The sequence below is a fragment of the Motacilla alba genome, chromosome 5, assembly GCF_015832195.1.
Source record: "Motacilla alba alba isolate MOTALB_02 chromosome 5, Motacilla_alba_V1.0_pri, whole genome shotgun sequence".
Lineage (NCBI taxonomy): Eukaryota > Metazoa > Chordata > Aves > Passeriformes > Motacillidae > Motacilla > Motacilla alba.
Window position 1 is genome coordinate 43,923,276 of NC_052020.1, and position 19,876 is coordinate 43,943,151.

Here is a 19,876-nt window from a genome sequence, read left to right on the forward strand (position 1 = left end):
TATCATAGAGTGCAACTAGCTGTATTTTAGCCTGCAATATACTAGCCATATTTTAGCCTGATCCAAAGCCTGCATCATCTGCCCTATCTCTCTCTTTGTATTTTCAGAAATCTCAAAGAACTTACAGAATTCTGTTTTACTTTTCATAGATAATATAGTTTACTGAAGGAAAGAGTTTTAACGACCCTCAAAAACACTGATCTTTGCTCTACAATATTCAGAAAGTTTAACATGAAACAACTGGAGAACTTCTCTTGTGAACCCAGCTTCTGATTACTGATCTTGCAGAGATCCCACTTAGGTTAGAATAACTTATGTGTCATATTTATGCCAGAGATGATAATAATCTTCCCCTTGAGAAAATTACTTACATTATATGACTTGAAAAAATAAAGACAAAGATGTATGCACTCATTAGATCAATGACCCCAATAACTTCCTGAAACTCATTGCAATAAGTCTAATAAAATGTGCAAATCAAAAGGTGCGTCTCAGACATTCCCCTAATAATCTGAGATAAATGTACAGAATCTCTGGGGCCAGAGAGAAAAGATTTTATTACTTTTGGTAATATTATTAATTTAGTTATTTTACATAAAGAAAACTATGTACTTAACTATAAACATATCCTAGAAGCTTCAGATGTTTATCTGTTCAAATAGGCAGCCGAAGTTCCTTGATGTAAACACTGTCCGAAGGTTTCTGAATCAGATGATAGCTCAGCCTAACTTGTAGCAGAAAGCAAAAATACTTCACAGAATCATAGAATCATCACATTTGCAAAAGATTTGTAAGATCATCAAGTCCAACCTTTGGACTGCCAAGTCCACCAATAAACCATGTCCCTAAGCACCACATCTATGTCCCTTTTAAATGCCTCCAGGGATCAGAACTCAACCACCTCCCTGGACAGCATGTTCCGATGCCTGAAAACTATTGTAGTCAAGAAATTTTTTCTAATATCCAAACTGAACTTTCCCTTGGGTAATCTGATACTGTTTTCCCTTATTCTATCACTGGTTGCCTGGAAGCAGAGACTGAACTCCACCTGTCTACAACCTCCTTTCAGGTAAATGTAGAGAGTGACAAGATCCCACCAAGCCTCATTTTCTGCAGGCTCAACAACCCCTGCTCCCTCGGGCCTCATAAGAAGTGTGCTCCACCCCCTTCACCAGCTTCATTGCCCTTCTGGACTCACTCCAGTTCCGCCTTAACATTCTTCCTGAACTGAAGGGCCTAGAAGTGTTTGATGTGTGATGTCACCAGTGCCAAGTACACGGGGACAATCACTGCCCCGATCCTGGTGGCCACACTATTGCTGGTACATGCCAGAATGCCATTGGCCTTCTTGGCCACCTGGGCACACTCTAGCTCTGGTTCAGCTGCTGCTGTTCAGCTTGGAGAAGGACAGACTCCAGAAAGACCTTCGGGTAGCCTTCTAGTACTTAAAGAGTGTACAAGAGAGATGGAGAGGGACTTTTTCCAAGGGCAGGACAAGGCTTCAAACTAAAAGACAGTACATTTAGATTAGATGTTAGGAGGAAATTCTTTACTGTAAGAGTGGTGAGACACTGGAACAGGTTGCCCAGAGAAGTAGATGCCACATCCCGGGAAGCATTCAAGGCCAGATTAGATAAGGATTTTAGCAACCTGGTCTAGTTGGAGGTGTTCCTGCCATTGACAAGGGGATTGGAACTGGATGATCTTTAAGATCCCTTCCAGCTGAAGAACAGAATCATTCTATGATTCTATTCACACATAGATGTAAAATATAAACCTCAAAGTATCTGTGGCTCAAAAAGTTGTACTGAAAGTTCTGGGACATGCTGTGATTCTATATAGAGCCTAGAAACCTTCAGTAAAACAGGTTGAAGATTCACCTTCTTTGAACATAAAAGAGACATTGTCACAAGGCACACTAAAACATTTTATCTCTCCAAGCAAAACACAGAGACTGACAGATACTGAATGCAGAGGTTATCAAGATTAAATGCCAATTAGAAGCTCTTACTAGCTGCTAACAGAATGTACCTAAGAGAGATTCATGGCTTGAATCCTTGTAAATGTGTAAATCTTATCTGGCAGATAGCTCCAGTTTTGTTTAAGATTGAAAATGCTGTATAATATGCAGGAGATAAGTAACCAATTGTTTAATTCAAGAATGAAAAGGAAGAATACAAACGGGGGGGGGGAGGGGGGAAGAGGGAAGGAGGGAAAGAAGGAAAGATGAATGGATCTAATGGATCTAGCTTACTCCTAACTTAAAGCCTTCCTCATGAGGGGTAACAGGCCTTTACAAAGAGTGTTTGCAAAGAGACTGATGCTTCCATTGGCCATATGCATCACACCCTGCTCACTCCTTGGAAAGGATCCTAGCATCATGGAAGCCTGCAACACCACACAGGTTACCCTTAGCAGGAGTGCTGGTTTGCACACAGGAGAAGCAAGGAGTAAGGGTCTGACCGCCTGGTAAACCTGGGCAGTTACTGCAACATTGCACTTCCGGGACCCCCGTGAACAATCCTCCCAAGACAACAGGTCAGGGCCACAAAATATTGTCACAGTTCTCTGCAGAAATAAGACTCCTAAAACATCATCAAAACATCATCATTCAACTTTTCTACCTTGTGTAGATATTAGGATAATCAGCTAGCCCTGACCGGTCTTGTTTGTGTCCCACAGTGCTGACACAAAGCCTATTCCACAGCAGTGGGTTTGAAGGTGGATTAGGAACATTCTTTCTGCTGCTAGAAGTCATCAATCAGCTCCCACCTTTCCCCCCTGCAGCAGCCACCCTCCACTGCTCATACAACTGGGGCCCCCTGTGTCCCTCTTCCCTTGCTTTTTGTGGCTCATATTTTCCTACAGATTTTCCTCAGAGCCCTTCTCAATGTCACCTCCCCTCTCCCTGCTGTTGCACACCCTCCGTGTCCCTGTGAGGCTGAGGGCCGTGGCCGGAGCGGCTCCAGCGGCAGCCACGCTGAGGGGCCCTGGCTGTGCCAGCGGCCGTGCGAGCCCCGCGCCTCCAGCCCGCACTGGCCCGTGCGGCCGCCCGCAGAGGAGCTGTCCGTCCCGAGCAGCACCGCCTGGGGACAGTCCCGTGGGATCCGGGACTCTCTGTCTGTCTGTGTGTCTGTCTGCCTGTGTGTGCCCGGTGAGGACAGCCGTCAGTGTGGCGGCGCACACCGAGAGTTGCAGGTGCCTGTGCTCACTCAGGAGCTGCCTCAGAGAAAATGGCAGCCATTGCCTCCCAGACCTCCTGATGAGAGGCGCCCCAGGAGAGAAAGGAATCTGCAACCTATTTTTGTTGGCCAGGAAAGGGCCCAGACACCACCCATCGCCGTGGCTACTCGGCATTACACATTCACTCACTGTTAATTTCTCCTAATGCAGCTGGCACTGGATTGAGGCTCATGGACCGTGTGCCCAGCCAGGCCTGTTCACACAATGCAATAATGCAATGTAGCCTGCTGCTGGCTGAGAGAGAGCTGTTCCAGGGGAATGACACTATTCTGAGTTAGCCCCAAATAACCTGAATAGCACTGAACTTGCCTGTATGAGCTGCGTGAAGAATTTCAAACATCCTTTTTCATTTTATCTGCATAATTCACTGCAGAGACAAATATCCGATTCTCTGCATGAGGAGACAGTTTGTGACAGCCACTAAGCAAAAGGAAAACATATTCTGTGTGAGTGAACATTTTCACTGTGAGGTTTAAAGCTTTTCCTATTGCTAGGGAAACCATCACACTTTGCTTCGCATCGTTGAAGTGGTTAACTTAGCCAAATCTTGATCCTGCTGCAAATCGCACTGTGCTGGGAAAGGAGGAAAGCTAATAACGAAAATGAGGAAACTAATAATAAAAACACTGTAATAAGATAAGAAGCAAATTAATGAGGAAGACAAGAAGACTGTGTTGAAAAAAAAGATGAAATACTATAAAACTAATTTCAACTTGCACATATTTTTCTAGAAGTTGCCTGTTTTGTAACTCTACATTCTTTATTCATCTAAACAGAGTCTAAATTCTCAACAGATGTAGTTTATCACAGTTTCAAATATTGCAATGAGTGTTATGATTCTAAGAATTATGGGATACCTGAACCACCTAGACCTTTCTTTTGATCACTGAAGCACCAGAGCTACATTTAGATGCAACATCTGGTCTGGGATGGAGTTCTTCTGCAGATGGTACGTGGGTTAATACATGTGGTGCATTGGTGTTAACATACAGTGATCTAGACCAGAGGTACCAGAGCAGCTCTTTTCACCATCAGGAGTTCATAAATAGTCAGGAAATGTAACCAACTCAAATATCATTTTTAATGACGTTTCTGCTTTCCTTTTAACATTAGAAGTGAAAAGTCAGGTAACTAGATTATTAGATAACAAAATTTCTATGTACCAACTTTCCTGAAGCCAAATTAGATAGATTTCCCTCCAATTATATGAAACTTCGGATTTATCTGATTGCAAAACTTCTGCCTTTGTAAAGAAACACTTATAGCAGTCAAGTATGATACTCCTCTTTCTAGACTTCTCATGTTTGCTGATCAAAGATTTGCATGAGCTACATGGTAAGGCAGAATCAAGGAATCATAATGCCTTTTTTTTTCATAGCTTTCACTAAAGTGGTATAGATAAATTTGTATTAGGAATCACCTCTTCTTTGCTGTTTTCACCTGGGAAAACCAATATGATACATTCATATACAGATCCTGCACTGCCTTTAATATTCCTCTAAGAAACCCTGTGTATATATTAAATTCAGTAAGTGTGAGCAAAATCAGAATTTTTTTCTCTGTTTTGTTTTTCTAATTTTGTTTTCTTTTGATGTCCTTTCTCACCCTACATCAGTTCAGCCACTGGAAACTTTCTGTCATCTCAGCTTGATACCTGAATAGAATTAGAAAGTAGAAAATTCATGGGAGGACAAAAAATAACTATTATATTATCAGCTGCTTCATTAGATAGGTAGTTATCAGTGTAAGCTCTGGTGCACAGGAAACCTCCTGCTGCTTTTTGGGCCTGCTGCTGACAGCACTAACTGACTTTGTCCCCTTCATATGCCTCCCTAGAAATTTCCAACCTACACATGCTGCTACTATCTGCCCACCTCTGGAAGTGTATTTATAAGTACAAAAGAGACACTTCCTTTTCTCATCATCCATAAAGAAGATGACCTTCACAGTTTTCTAGTAGTGAACAAAAGGATGTGTGGCATCCATAGAAAGGAAGGAAAGTGCATTAACTGGAAAGCTTCTGAAAGGTCTCTTACTCTGATTACCCAGGTTACATCAAAGCAATTTTTTGCTGTTTATATAAGCCCTAAGAATAAAGTGAGACAACAGCAACAAACTGTTTTCTTGTTCGTCTGTGATTAGATCATCTAATAGTGTGACAATATTATCAATTATTATTTGCATTTCACTTAACTTGCAGTATGGGACCCAAGCCCTATTGTTCTAAAAACAGCATAAGCCATGGCTTTCTAAAGAATATCATCTGTCTAAAGTGCTAAGAGCATGAAGCATGGAGAAGGAAAACAGACATAAATGTCTGTGAAATATCTTTCCTATGACTGCAAAGGCATTTTAGTAGTTCAAATGTGGGTCTTTACCAGTTCTAAAAATAGGATGAGGAAATAGGAGAGGGTCAGAAATCTATCTCTGAGTGGGAGAAAGTGTGGGAAGCAGAATAAGAACTCCAACCAGCCTTTTTCTCCCCATTCCCCTCCAGGGCAACCTCATGAAAAATGTAACATTTATTATAAGCCACAGAAAAGGAATGGTTGGACAGGAGGTGAATGGGGCCAAAGTTTGCCTGCAGTTCACAGTCCACACACTGTGGCTGTCAGCTAAGTTCTCCTCCATCTGACTACCCCTTCTCTGTATAATAATAATAATAATAATAATAATCCAAGTGAATTTATATGGAATAAATTCCTGTGGATGCACTTGAAGATCAGATTTGCTGAACAGAGAGCAGTGTCCTCAGTTAATGCATTTGAAGATGTCGGAGCAGCAATGTAAATGCACATGGACTGTAGAAGGTTTAGGGATCACTGCCTATGGAGGAGACAATGAGGGCACAGTGTCTATTGGCAGCTACAGATGGAATGTAAGGATCTTGGGGTGTAAGGATTTGAGGCACAATGGAAGAGAATGGAGCAAAAGTGTTACACTCAAGATAGCTGGAATCTGGATTGCAGGGACTTGGCAATGAAAGTGAGTTGCAATGCGTTTATGTTTGCAGTGGAGGGAGACATGAGAAAGGAGCATTAGTCTCTAGGGAGACAAATTAACACAGTTGTCAAATGTCTTTACAGAGTAGAGTGTCTTTTAGAACTTGGATCTTTCATTTTCCCTCATTGTGATCAAAATTTAAAACACCCACAGTGTCTAGTTTGCCATAAACTTAAGGGGCTAATAAATGAGGCCAGACTGACCAAGAAGATACTGTAATTAACTATCTCCTGGGACAATTCTAAGGGATTATGATGACCGTGGTATGTTATCATATGTGTGTTTGCATCACTTGAATTTAAAGATATCTGTTTTAATTGTTGCTTGCTGATATGGCACATATACCTTCATGCCCTGAACACACTCAATACAAAGGCATATCCAGAAGTAAATCTTCCAAATTGTATGTGATTGAATGAAGACCTAAACAAGACCACATACACAACCAGGTCAGCCCCTGTGGAATATTTAGCTAAATGTTAACATACAGGAGGAAATGTTGACAGAATATTAAGATATTTTTTGTTAAAATCCCATACTTTCCTGACAATCAGAAATGCTGCTTGGCTTGATTTCTCCTAGATCCTGTGAGATTTTTACTTTACCATGGCATGACACTTAGGATAATTCCAATAAGGCTGTTGCTAGATGCAGAACTAACTGATTAATCCATTGGCATATTCAGAGAGACACCAGACAAGCAGCAGCAGGCATTCTCTTTGCATGCATTTATACAGCCTTATAAACTCATTGATGATTGATTTGTTTGTCTCATTGGCATATGGATCAATGATTATAAACTCAAAACAAGTATTACTAATACCCAGCTTCTGGTATGACATATTGTGATAAAGAGAGAGGCATATAACCCACATTTTGTGCTACTTTGACTTTGCACCATCTCTGCACGCCTTATGTGTGTGTTAAGCCAACAGAAATATTTTAGTGCATAGACTAGGAAGCTGTCAAGTACACAATATATAAATACTGGGGTTTGGTTCTTGATTCTACTTGATCAGTTGCAAAAAAACTAGAGCTCATGTTAGCAAGGAATAGGTCTATGTTTTTTCTCTAATAAGATTTAAAAAATTCCATACAAATTTGGATGTCCTTTGAGCACAACAAAGTGTAGCTATATTCATTTTCTGTTGTTGTACCCTCAAGTGTAATCATACAATGATATGCTTATTCTTTTACATTAGATCTATTTGCTATGAATTTGTGTGCTTAAAAGTTCTATGTTCATAAGAGAGTGATATTCTCTCAGTTTTTTAACATGAAATACTAATTTTAAGAGTGAAATTGTAAATGTTCCTTGATGAATAGAGCATTAATGAAATATGCAGGGTACTATGTACAAATGACTGTGACTCCAGTGCGATGTGCACACAGACAGCTTGGCCTAGATTCATTCCACTTAACTGCTTTAATGTGCATGACTAAATTAAGAGCATGATTGCTGTAGGCTGTCTGTGTTGCTAATGGAGAGAAATGAGCTGTTTCAGATGTTTCTTTAAAGCGTATGAAATCTGAATCATGCTCTGAGTGTGCCTCTTCCCACTGAACAGAACCTCAGGCAACCAGATGTCCAATTTAGGACTAAGTATCTAATGCTAAGATGTTATTCAATTTATGGTGGGAAGACCTTGGACCAAGGTTGCTACATATTATTTATATAGCACATAGAATCAGTCTCCTGGTAGAAAGACAGAGTCACATGTCTGGAACTTGACAGAAAGAGTCTAAGATAAGTGGAAGGGAAAATAAGCCAGGTGGGAATGAATGGCCATACCTAGTTAAAAAAAATATATTACTGCTGTCCCCTGGAGGAAAAATGAAACAGCATTATGTCACATCTTCTATGTGTTAGGAAAAAAGCAGAGATTCGACAAGTGAGATGATTTGGAATTTCAAAAGTATACATATATTTGTGTAATCCTGCTCTGAGGATAAGTAGATTTTTCTGGACAGATTCACTGTGGTGCGCATTCTACTACATCAGACTAATTCCCTGAACAATCCTACTTTTATGTTATTGTAAGTATCCTAAACCATGCATTTGAATAATATATGAATTAATTTTGTATCTATGGCACAGTACTTATTCTTCACCACTTGGTGAGTGTTCTTTATCTGGTTTCCCATCTTCAGTGATCCTCTTCAGCACATAGCTGTAAATAAGGAAATTTAAACCAAATTGCCAGGGATGAGGTTACAGTGAATGAAAATAAAGTCTGACCCATTTCTAAAAAGAGCTTAGAAAGTTGCTTCACATGATGATAAACTTGGACCCAGATCAAATTCCCATTTGACAGAATTGTGTGTGTATATATATATATATATATATATATATATATATATATATATATATATATACACACACACACACACATATATATATGTATATACACACATACATATATATATTACAAGAAAGTGGTATTGAGATAATTCTTTAAAGACTTGGACAATTTTAGATTCACATATGTTATTACATTGTTAGTTGTACAAAGGAATTTCTGCATCATTCCATATTGCGTTAGGAGGCCTCCAAATCATTGGGGTTTTTTATGGTTGTATGATATAATATATGTCTGGAATTTTTTTTCTAAGAGATTCTTTACTTACTTCATTTGAATGTCGTTTGTATTTTTATGAATCTTGAGCTCACCTTCAGATATTACTTAACTAGCTCTATTGGCAGTTACTTGAGGAAGAGGAATGCTAGTATTCAGTTGCTGATAACTTTTCCTGATTTCCTGGACGCTTAATCTACAATAGGTCCTGTTTCTCTGGGAAAAGTGCCCAAATGGTAAAACTTAAGTTTTATACATGTGGGAGAAGAATGGGAGTAGCCCATACACAAACATTTGCACATAAATATAGATATTCTTTGTCAGACGAGACACACAGAGAGAATTTTTCCACATTCAACTCTTTTCATGCAGTTTTACGTTTCATCAATTTTCCAAAATTTCATGAATACCTATACATTTATCAAAAAAAGCTCCTCCTTTAAACAGCCTGCAATGTATGAATTCTTCATCTGCTCCAAAGGCTTCCTTGCAGTTAAAAATATATTTTTTATAATATAAAAACATATTTTTTAAAAATATCTTTCCTCTTTCTAAGTTTTGAGTAATATCCTGTGGCATGCTTCCACTATCCTTGATTTAACACCTGTCTGAAGGTTTTATGTCACAACATGATCCTGTCTCCAGATAGGATTAATCTCTTCATATCAGTCAAGAATATCTTGTGGAGTGGCCAGAAGGTGGCAACAATATAGTTCACTTAGCAAGATGACAGGTAAAGGGGAAAGTGGTGAGTAAACAGTTGTACACCTTCTTGTTCTGCGCATAAACTCTTAGATCAGTAATCCAAGTTTGTGATTTATTGTCCCAGGAAGTACTCCTAGTTGTGAACTCAATCAGTAAATTAAATATTTACACTGAATGATACCATATGTATAGAACTCCACTCTTGCAGTATTTGTCAATGTCCTAAGAGAGTTCCAAGAAATATTGAATTATATATTAAAAAATAAAGTAATAATAAAAAAGTAGTGCAAGAGACATTATCCTGCAGAGTTCCTGAAATGATTTGCATCCATCTAAATCTCATCGAGAGTTTATTCACTACTCTTTTACATGTGACCAGCACATGGTTTGCATTGCTGAATTGTCCTGCTTTTTGAGCTTTTTTCCCCTTACCAAAGATAGGCAAAATGGGTTTGGAAACAGAAAAAATCAAAATATGGCTCTTGTTTCTTTAAACTGAGAAGTGTCTTAGAGATGATTGGAAAGGTTCCAAAGCTTACAGCTTATGGCACTGGTCTGTATTGTCACAGGCTATCAGATCTACCCATGCTACCATGGAATCCAAGTCAGATCTTAATTAAGATACCTGATAACAGAAATCTTAAATGTTAAATCTAGGAAGTACTTAAGCTGCTCACACATCAAAACCAAAAGAATCTTCTGAAGACATCTGTCACTGCAGGCCCCCAGCCGGGTAATAATTGGTATTGACTCCATGATTCTCAGAAGGCTGATTAATCACTTTATTATACTGTACTTATTAAGAAACCCATCACTCTTACAGTCACGACCCAGGTGGACCCAATTTGTTCTTCAATCTAAACACCATCACTATTGGCCAATTAAGAAACCACCCTTTGGTGAACAAATCTCCATAACGCATTCCACATGTTCACAACAACAGGTGCAGCAAGTGAAGATAAGAATTGTTTATCATTCTTTTCTCTGATTTTCTCCCAGCCTTCCCCAGGACAATGCCTGGGAAAGTTGTGCATTGCTCTCAGTGGCCAGAGAGCTGCTGCCACAGACATCATCTTGGCAAATGCAAAAATGTACATAAGTCTTATGAACGCCTAACAACAACCATGGGTTTTTTCTTGGCTTTGCTTTTCTTTTTCTCCCTAAAATACTTAGAACACTTCAACAACACAGAATAGTTTCTCAATTATGGTTCAGATACTAGTTCAGCATGCTTTGGGTAAATCCTGAAGTTCTGAATTGATAGACCTTCATGTTTTCAGTGCCAGTCACAGAAAACACCATTAATGGTGACAACGTTGACGAAAAGAAACCCACATTCTTAAATTAAACCTGTACTTTGGGCATTAGTATTATGCAAATACCATAGTTAAGAGAAGAAAATTTAAACTTCAGAAATTGTCTTGACAAAATAAACAGCATACATCAAAAATTTAATTTAGCCAAGTACTTCTAGGTTTTTGGTGCAGACGTCCTTCATCATGGAACCCAAAATACCATCCTGCCAAATCACAGTAATTTTCTGACCTTTATCCAGGTTCTGCAGAAAGAGGAAGGGAGAGATGAGGTTATGCCTCTGTCTCATCTTCATGTTTTAAAATGATGTTGCCAGAGAACCTATCCAGCCAGATAATACTCCCAAACTCTGCAAGATATACCAAGTCTTGAAAAGCAGATAGAAAACATTACTGCAGCATTACAGCAAGGATGGTCAGGGGCCTGAAGCTCATGACATAGAAGGAAAGGCCAAGGGAATGGTCTTCGTACAAACTTAAGGTTGGGGGAGGGCTTGCTGCTGACTACAACTATGCAACAGGAGACGACTGTAAAGAAGGCAAAGCCAAAGTTTTTTAGAAGTAAACAGTGATAACATGAGAAGCAACAGACAGAAGTTATAAGAAAGAAAATTCTGAGTAGATATTAGGATTTCCTCCTCTTCCTCTTCAACCTTTGGAAGAAGTCAAATCTCCTCTTTGGAGATATTCAGAACTCAATTGGACAAGACCATGAGCAGCCTTTGTCAACTGACACTGTTTTAGTATGAGGTTGGACTGGATGTCTCTGGAAGTTCCTTCCATATGACATGATTCTCTAAGTTCTTGAGTGAATTGTGAATGCTAAGTGCACAGACTTTACATTGAAGAATAATATGCGTGGGAGGGATAACCATATTAATTCTATGCTGTTTTCTTACCCCTTACTGAATAATTGTGCACCTTTCATAAGATTTTCTGCTTTTTAATACAGGCAATCTAGACTCCAAAGCCAGTAGCTATACTTCACACCAAAATCAATCTGTAATTTTCTTTTATTGAGAAAATACAGCAAATGGAAAAGTGCTAAGTGTACAGTTTGTGAGACATAGTGAGGTCTAGTTATCCAGCAGCTTCAATTCAAACTAAATATTTTAGCTATAACACTTGCCTGTGCATTTTGCCACACATTTGATAATGCATAACATAGTTCCATCTCCTTTCACCGTGCTGAATATTTTTTCTCTTAAATGTTGTATATGTATGCATACATACATTTATAGACATATATATGAACTTCCATCTCCAGATGCAAGATATTCTTCAGAAAAGGTACAATATCTGACTACTATCAGTCTAACTATGTTGTTAAAATCCAAGCATCCTGGAATTTAGGATTCATAATCATACCCACTCAAGCATCTTAGTGGCTTTAATGAAGTTTAGCTCATGTATAGGGCTTGCATTGTCAGTGGTACAACTTTTCAAGTGATGAGATGTCAATAGTGGTTATATATTTTTAACTTACATTTAGTCACTTGTGAGCTTATACTTCGTATATGTCATTTTCCCTCCATTGTGACTAGGGTAAAGATTGTCTGATGGTGCCAGAGCTAATTCTGCCAAGGTTTACATCAGAGTAAAATTTCTGTGCCACCGAACTAATTCTGAATTAGTTTTATTGCTGGAATATCATCAGAAGGATAGGAGGTCTAGTCTGGACTGATAGTTATAGCTTCAAAGTTCAAAGACAAGCTAATATTTATTTCCCAGTCAGAGCCAAACAATATTTTGCCTTGGTTGTTTGGAAAATCAACAATATAATTCACGTTTTCCCTTGCATCCCTATACAGTGTCTTCTTTCACTCAAATTTACTTGTAGAGCAGGAACATGAGACAAAGTGAGATCTAAACTTGATTTTTAAGGGATTTTTAGAGTTTGCTCTTAAATGACTTAGCTCCTTCTCAGAACTCCAAAGCAGTTAAAAAACCCAAACCTGCAAAACACCCAAACCCAAAAATTCAACCCTTGAACTCTTTATAACATTAAGTAGAAGATTCTGCCAAAAATTACATACTCTCATTAGGGATTTCTCCTTATTTAGATCATAACAATAATTTTGGACAAACTTTTTTTAAGTATGGAAAAAGTTAAAATAGCTTTCAAAAAAGGACAGTGTTGAAGCCACAAAGGGAGGGTTCATATTAACCTCTTTGTCTGGCTATTTTTTCTTCATATTTTGGCTGGACAGAATCTTCCAGATCTGTAAATCATTACAGGACTTTTTTATATCATATTAGCCACATCAAATGCTATGATAACACAAATGGCAAGGCTTTTAAGAGACTAATGCAGGAGTAACATGGCCCAAAGGGCCATAAATAAATTTAGTCAGTGCCAAAAATGAATACAGGTCTGAGAAAAAAAAGTCTTTCTTTTGGAATTTCATGTTTCCTTCCTGCTTAGAACATTATTATTCTTGGCTGAGTATTTATGACTATTCTGCTGTATGTCGATGGATATATTGATGTACATGCAACTGAACTCGTCCTCAGAGGATAACATACAGGCAAATGCAGAGACACTTTTCAGTTTGGCTTTACTTTTCCCATGTGATTAATTATCTTTGTTATGCTATGAGGCAATATTACTGCAAATAGGTGGAACAAATGCAGTCATATTTGGAAAACCCTCCCATTTCTGCAAACCAACAAGCCACAAGAAACTCACTAACACTGCTGTGCATGAATTTAAAAAAGTTGCCACTAAGTCCTGTGCCAATTTCATTTTTATTTATTCATATAATGTATATTAATTGTATGTGGAAATATACGGTTTTGACAAGATATCTGTACCTCCATAATCAAGCATTTTAAACTGCAGAAAAGAACAAAGCTCTCTGATTTAAATTATTTCAGTCCATCTATATGAAAAGACGTGACAAATGCAAATATTCATGACTAGATAGGTGCCGTGACAAATGTTCCAGGTACCACAATAAGTTTATTTGAAACACACGGCTTGATTTTAATGCATACAGTCTCTCAGTACCAGAGCAAATTATTCCAGCTTCATAAATCAAATACCTAAAATAGTGCATAATTCTGAAAATATTCTGTGATATAATACATTTATAGATAAGGATATGTTGTATTGACTATGCAAAAGAGCTGAGTGATAAGGTCTTTACAAACAAAGTTACATGCATTCTTTGTGGAGATTAACTTGAAAATATTTACTTAAGAATATGGCTCCTTAATATGTATCTGAGTGAAACCCACATTTTATTTCTGCTATGGAATATATTGCAAAATGCTGCCACTTAACATAAGTCTGTAAAAGAAAATAACAATTTTAATTATCTTTAAGCTAAGAAAACTTCATAAATTTCAAAAGTGTTTAGCATATGCACATGCAGGCAGCTAAACAGTGCATTACTTTTTAATATATTATATATATTATATATATTTATATATTATATATATTATATATTACATATATTTTATAATATATATATTATATTATATATACACCGAGAATACAAGTGTCAGTGTGTCAGTGTAGGTATGACTTCCTTCCAAGTTATCTCTTCTCTAGATCTGTATAAGAAATTGAGTATGTGAGACATATTGTGTCTCTTAAAGGCCAGTTTGCTTTTCATAGTAATATGACCAAATTTAAGTGACATTGGTCTAATATTGAGAAGAAAAATAATCTCTTCAATACTTTAGTTGCAGTGAGATGCTTCTTTGTCTAGCTATAGTGACACTATGGACATAGGAACTGCACTGCAGAGCAGATATTTCTTTTTCCCATGATCTTCTAGACAGTTGGAAACTAGAACTCTCTTGGTCTGTCCATGTAGCTACCTGAAAAATAGACTATGGCACCTCTACTCATCTGTGCATGATGCTAGCAAATGTGGTATTTCACTCTACCTATGTGATGATGTAGCACATTATAAAAGGAAAATAAGATGAAAGGATAGCTTTTCCAGGTCAGACTGAAAGGGACCATCTATCCAACTCTCCTTTTTACAATAGGAGAATGGATGATAACAGATAATGGGGGAAGGATAGACTGGCTATAGCAGTATTTTCTTCAGTTCTCCCCATACTAATAAGTAGGAATTCCACAAGACAGGTGGAATGTCACAGTCCTCACAGTTAACCACTGTTGTATTTAATAACCCTATATGAAGGTTTTTCCCTGAGAAATATACCTAGATAATTTTTAAATTTTTATCTTTCACAAATTCTTGTATCAATTAAAGACTAACTATACATATAACACCTCATTTTGTCTTTTTCCCACCATCGATTTCTACTTTCAATACACCCTAGTAATTTTATTCAAAAAGAAAGTGTTGATCTGTATGAATTAGAAATCTATTCCCTACTTAACTGCTCCTTTCCACACTGAAGAGTTTTTTTTTTTGGTTTTTTTGACTTGGGAGAACCAGAAATTCAGGCAGTGTTCAATATATATGTAGAGGCATAAGCTTGCTAGAACATAGAAGAATTGACTTTTTTTCTGTATGTTTAGACACAAATGCACATTTATCCATTACCAGTGATCCTAAGCGCCAATTTAAAATAGAAATAAGAATAATCTTCAGGTATGGCCTTACTATAAAATCTGGTAGATTCAAACAGGAATTTAGTGGCAAGGATTTAGGCAGGACTTGTAAAAAGTTTAGTTAGTTTGCTCGAGCCTATAACTTCAAAAAGGCAAACTTTCCACCATAGGTTGATGAAAACAAAATCCTGAACCGATCCTACTTTGTTTACAACGTTTCATCTACGAGCATTCAATAAATGCAGACTGGCTGAAAACAGGAAATTCAGTTTACTAGGTTGAAAATTAATCATTAAATATCATAAAACCAACTTCCTGCCTTATCATGACAATGTCAGCTGTACACATCTGAGAAGCCTAGGACTTCCTTCAAGGTAACAAATAAAATTGCTTATAAGAAAAACCTGTTTTGAAAGCAAGGAAAAATAATTATGTTAGTCCTAACTAGCACTGAAGATGGGAATATATGCTGACATATACTTTAAACAGATCAGATGAGAAATAGCACAACTGAAATATATTAACATATGATATTATACAGACAATTATACAGAAAACATATGACTAAACCCTATGTTTTCCATTAAGCTGTGGATCAAATGTAAGTATACATCAGTACACCCCTGATCTTTCTTTAGAAAACCTTTCAGAATTTATCTTAGTTTAAAATGTAATATGTTATTTTATAGAATGATAGAATATCCTCATTTGTAAGGGATAACTTTACCAGGAGCTGAATGAGCTGAACTGGCCTGTAGTTTCCGGGGTCCTCCTTCTTAATCTTTTTGAAAATCAGGACAATGTTCACTGCTTCTAGTCAGCTGGGACCTCTCTGGATTCCCACAGCCTCCTCGTGAAGGGAAGCAGAGGGGGAGGCACTGATCTCTCTGGTGAAGAGTTGCAGGACCCAAGGGAATGGCCTGGAGTTGTGTCAGTGAAGGTTTAGGCTGTCTATTAGAAAAATGTTTTTCACCCAGAGAGTGGTTGGGCACTGGAACAGGCTCCCCAGGGAAGTGGTCACAGCACCAAACCTGAGAGATTTCAAGAAATGTTTGGACAATGCTCTTGGGCACATGGTGTGATTCTTGGGGCTCTTCCGTGCAGGAAGAGTTGACTCAGGACTCAGTGATCCTTGTGAGTCCCTTCAACTCAGCTGAATCTATGATTCTGTGATAAAATGTCCCCTAAGTCTCCTCTTCTTTAGGCTGAAAAAACCAAGTTGCCTCAATAGCTCCTCGTATGGCTTCCCTCTTTTTTAGACTTTCTTACTTATGTCCTTGCCAAGCACTGAGGTTTAGTAAGCACAGTCGCCTGCATTCTAATAAAGTTAGAATCATCTTTTATCATTCTAGGCAGTTTGATAAAGAAGATTTTTTTTTTCATTTTGGCAGCTATTGTGTGGCTATTCTTCCAAAAAATAAAAGCAATGATGGTTTGTAGTTGTCTAGTAGCAATTCCTCTCTTCCTATATAAGGCAAGGAGAAGCAAGCAACAATCTTTCTCCATCTTCTACATAGGTTCTATGCAGTCTTTGAATTCTCAGGACTTAGTAGTCTGCTGGAAAATCTCTGTTTCTGATTTTATGATCTCCCAGTACTCAGACTCATTCTGCTTGTGAAATTTTAGCTGGTGTCTTCATAGTATATGGACTAGTGGCTTTTTTCCTCAAATAATTGATGTGTATCAAAACAGCAACATACTTTGCCATCATGTCAAGCCAAACAGGAATAGCCAAAGTTATTACTGATCTTTTAATGTGCTATGCCTGCAAATAATGTCAATGGGTCTCATGGGAGACAGCTTTCAGTATCTGCATTATGGTTCTGCAGATGGAAGGTAAGTGGGAGGCCGCTTTCTTACACGTCCTCTTTAAGGGTGGTATAAATATATTTCAGCAGGACATATGCATCTGTCTGTGATTAATTGTAGCTAGATAAAAAAGCTCTCTTAAGTCATGGCATTTGGGTTCTGGCTCTGATTTCAGACTACAGAACAAACTTAAGCCCTCACATCTTTAAATCCTTCTTAGATTTGAGATATTTGTAAACAGAATGTTGGCAGAAACTTATTTTAAGCAATCCAAAACAGTCATACTTGATACCATCAAAGTGAGATTGTGTTTATATGTTCAGGAGGATATATTCTCCTCAGCAAAATTCTCAGTACACGTAGGCATCCCAGCTCTGAAGGAGTTTGAAACTCTTCTTGTCTCCCCTGTGCTCATGAGTTGCCAAACTGTCAGTGCTTGCTTTTGTTCAGATGTATGAACTCAGTGTGTTATTGGTTTGAAGATAAACTTCTTACCAATACGGTCATTATCTGTGTTTTTAACATTTGTTAAAAAATATTTATTTGTACTATTGCTTGTTTTCAGATCAACAGTCATACATGCTAGCAGACAGCTGGGGCTTTAAACATTTGATTTTATTTTAAATACATTTTATTTTATTTTGGATAAAAGCATCTTACTGAGACATGAACAGTGTGATAAAACTATGCATTTTCAACTCATCAGAATCACCAGATGAACAAAAGATCTGCAGCCCTTTTAAAGAAACCTATTGGCTAGATGTATTTCAAAAGTCAAAGATTTATTAGCCAAGTGGGAAAGGTTATTTTTTTAGATTCATTTAATACCCTGCAAAACTTTAGGAATTTTAAATGGTCCTTAGACCCTTACCCTCCTTTAGAATAAAGTTTCTTGTGGTTATCTCATTGAGGCACACATGAATACACACACATTGAGCCCATTAATTTTGTGATCTTCTAGAGAAAGCTATCCAACTTTGCAGACCTCTCCAGCTGTTCCATAGTTGGTGGAAAAGAAGATATCATACCACTTATAGACAGATTTGAGTGGTATTTCCTAAAGAAATCAATACCAGCAGTATGGCTTAGCTGTGTCTCAAATCAATGAAACAACAACTGCATCAGCCTCTCTCTTTTATTTAAGGGAGGTACTTAGAGTTCCTGGCTCCCACAGGTTGAAACTTGATCTTCATTTTTTCCTCTCCCTTCTTTTAAAAACAATCTCTGTTTTAAACATTCTGACTTCCTATGCTGTACCTTGTACAGTCCATTCCTCCACATTTTCCCCAGCTGCTGAAGGAATACGCGTGGATCCAGAATGACCCATGCAATCCCATGTAGCAGAGCATACAGTTTCTGCATAACTGCATCTCGCCTTCAACAAGACAGTGCCAGCTATACTCAATGAGCTGAGAAGATTTTTAACAATGTGGGGGATGAACTGCAGCATCTGGGAGAAAACTAATTGAATCTTGCAGGGTTCTTTATTTTGTTTTAGTCTAGCTGTTGCCCTGCTGATATTATTGAAACCACTGCATTTAGAGCTAGGAATTTTACTACTAAATAAAGGGATGGCAGAGAATGACAACAAAAATAATTAAATAACTGTGTTTATAGTGGGGAGATGACTTAAATGCAGCTGATGAACTGAGTTAGAAGGAAGGATATTTATGCAAATGTATGGGAAATGCAGAAAAGAGAACTGTCCTCTGCAGGACTCATGTCCTTTCACAGGCTACCTGACAAGATGCTTTGAAACTATGACTTTAGAAATGTTAATCCTGTGAAGAGAAATGTTACATTATGAAGACTAACAGTAAATGAAAGGGAAATTTGGCACGCCTCAGAGCACTCCAAATAATGGTTTGTCATACTGATGTCAAATCTGAAGTAATCCATTATTTAGTATGCATATAACACTACCTTTTTGGAGATTGTTTGGATTGCAGAAACTTTTTGTCCTAAGGCAACTCAAATTTGTCCTAAGGCCCCAGAAACCTGATATTACATTTCAAACAGACTTTTCCTGATGTAGGGATGTAAGCCAGATGATCTTTACTGAACACAAGCCTTTTCATTTGTGATAAGAAAACAACTGAATTGACCCAATGATTTAAAATTTAAATATATAGAAAAAATATTTTTATATAAAAACATAGAAAAAAGTATTTTTTTCCAAACTTCTGCACAATTAGGATTTGAAATTACTCTGGCATCCCCTGATGATTTTCACTGAGAAAGTTTAAAATAGTTGAGAGAGGAAAAGGTCCATGATACAGAAAGTGTTTTTATTTTAAAAAATAGCATACCAGCTAGCAAAAACCTCCAAACTAAACCAAATAAATCAAACAAACAAACAAATCTTTCCCAAGCCTTCAAGGCTGAAATGATACATGTCATTTAGCACATGGTTTATCACAGAAACCTTGCTGAATACATTAGGATGAATTGCTGGGAGGCTATAGATAAAGAAATAGGGGGAAAAAAATTATTTCTTTTTTTTTATTTCTATCTCTTTGGAAAGCAGAGAGAATGTGGAAACAATCAGAAGTATACATCAAAGTCTGTGATTTTATGTAAACATCTGTCTAGAAAGAATACAAGAAAATTTAAAGCGATTTACTAAAAATTCTTTTCCATGCTTTGGTAACATATTAAAGTTTGAGACCTCTGGAAATGTGGTATCCCTT